The sequence below is a fragment of the Anolis carolinensis genome, chromosome 4 (assembly GCF_035594765.1).
Source record: "Anolis carolinensis isolate JA03-04 chromosome 4, rAnoCar3.1.pri, whole genome shotgun sequence".
In the NCBI taxonomy this organism is placed as follows: Eukaryota; Metazoa; Chordata; class Lepidosauria; order Squamata; family Dactyloidae; genus Anolis; species Anolis carolinensis.
Window position 1 is genome coordinate 195,495,956 of NC_085844.1, and position 2,424 is coordinate 195,498,379.

At 49.8% G+C, this 2,424-nt stretch overlaps 1 pseudogene; it reads right to left on the reverse strand.

Annotated features, from left to right (window-relative positions):
- Positions 1-692: 692 nt before the first annotated feature.
- LOC100567916 (nuclear transcription factor Y subunit gamma-like) lies at positions 693-2,195 on the reverse strand (annotated as a pseudogene).
- Positions 2,196-2,424: the final 229 nt, after the last annotated feature.

The window sequence follows — 2,424 nt, forward strand, 5'->3', positions numbered from 1 at the left end:
GGTAATACAGGAAAGCAAGAGCTAAGCTTCTATATTCCAAAACGAGACATTGCTTTGACAAAGATTCCTCTCTCAGCAGACTGTTTTAATAGCATAACATGAAGGCATTCCTTTGCCCTTTGACCTCTCTCTTATTTGCTATTCTAAGACTTCTGCGAACCTCCTTAAATTCCAAGCGACTGGCCCGGTCCAGAGATGCATTATCGTCAAGGCCAAATAGCTCGTTAGTGTTATCAGGCTGGGAGCTGCTCTCCCTTCCTGTTTCTTGCGCCTGGGAAACATCAGCATCAACAACACCATTTCCTCCCGTGGGAAAGCCTCCCTGTTCCCCATCTTTCACAGCAGGAACACCCTGCACCTGAATCCCATAATTCCCATCAGAGTCATCTTGAAACTCATCCTGAACCTGAATCCCCTCATCCTGAACCTATATCCCAAAATCCTCATCAGAGTCACTCTGAGGCTGAGTCACAACACATACTGATCTTTTTCTTTTCACTCTGGTGCCACCTCTGCAAAAATCACCTATTTTCTTTTTTAAAAAAGTCACACAAAATATAGATTTCAATGCATATCTCTAAGTAATTCTTCTCAACAGTTATATCTTTAAAATACCTGATACGTTTTTAAAAATTAATATCACTTTCCGCTTGAATGAAAACAAAGGGACATGTCCACTCCACACTAAAGCAGGAATGGCACAAAATCCTGGCCGTTGCAGCTTGAACAGGGAAAGTGGACAGAGTGGCAGAAAAGATGTTGGACCATCAAAGAAACCATGGCTCAAAAAGAGCCCTATATCCATTTGTACAGACTGAACAATATAGGATTTACAAGTTCTAAAAAAAAATCACACATAATAATAATAAAAAAGGATGTGTACTATATTGCTGCCAGTTCATTGGGGATCTCTTTTTCATCCAAGAGATTGAAACTGTCCATATAATACAAAGCGGGGTACAGCTCCTGGCAGCTGCGTATCAAACAAAGGTGGGGACAAAGGAGGAAGCCTTAAAGAAATCCTTCAATGTCTTGAGGGGCATTAATCCAGGTGATAGGCTCAATCCCCATCCAATAACCCACTGGCTGAACAGGTTCAGTCTCCTGTAACCTGTGGGGACTGCCCATCTGTTGCCTGACTGGCCGACTGGATGAACATGGGTTGGGTGATGTCCTGACCAGCAGGTATGGTCACTTGCTGGATCTGGTACAGTTGCTGTCCGTCTGTAAACTGGCTGAATTGCTGTTGTCCCTGTTGAACCTCCGTCTGTGTAATCTGTTGTGTGCTGGCGGCAAGTGTCTGGATCTGGCCCTGGACGACCTGGGTGCCGAAGACAGGCTGGGCCAGGCGGATGTACTGCAGCTGACTGGCATTGAGCTGGACCGGTATTTGTTCAATTTCGCCTGTGTTGGTAATGATCTGCTGCATGACCTGCATGGTCTGTCCGCTCCCGCTCTGTGCTGGCTGGGCCTGCCCTTGTGGCTGGGCCTGGACAATCTGGACCTGCTGCCTTTCACCCACCTGCATGGTCACAGGAGTGGTCTGCCCTTGCTGAGGCTGGGCTATGATGATCTGCCCCAGCTGGATGGTCGCCGTGGATGTGGTTGTCTGCTGCCCAGTCTGCTGCCCCTGGACCTCGACAGCTGCCGGCTGCTGCGCCAAAGTGAAGTAATACTGGACAGGCTCTGCCGGGGTCACCGCTTGGCACACCTCCTCCTGTCGCTTGGGAGGTTGAACAATGTCAATGAGAAAGTCAAACTGATCAAACTTTGTGATCGCCATAGCAATGTCATTCCTCTGCAGGGTCCTGCGCTTGTTGTCCTCTGTGTGAATCCAAGCCTGTAATGTCAATTCCATGATGAATATCTGAGCAGCCTTGGCAAACAGAACAGGTGCTTCAGCACTGATCATCTTCACATCCTCATCTAGTTTCATTATCTTCTTAATGTGTGCCAATGGAAGTTCTTGAACTCTGAAGTCTTTCACTGTCAAATTCCAAATCTCCTCCATGACCCGAGGCCAGAAGGATTGGAGGCACTGTTGGGCATCGCTACTGCCTCCCGGAAAGCCCCGTCCGTGGACATGATGGTAACTGTCTGCTCCGCCTCCGTGGCTTCTGTGGCACCTCGGTCTCCAAACCGCGAAGGGAGCCGGCGGGTCAGCGGTAGCCACCGCGCTCCAGGCCGCAAGGGGGAAAGGGGGGGGGCGGGAGGCGAGGGACAAGGCGAGCGCAAAGTGGCACCGAAACAAGATGGCAGCGGGGCTGGATATCAGGGAGATAGATGAGGAGTCTTCTGAGGAGGATTCATGTGGGGATTTGGAAGGGGATCCTGAGGTAGAAATGGATGCTGAGGAACTGGTGGCGGAGGAGGAAGTTGGCATAGACTGGGCACGGGCTCCGGAGGGTCTTGGGGAGGAAACTG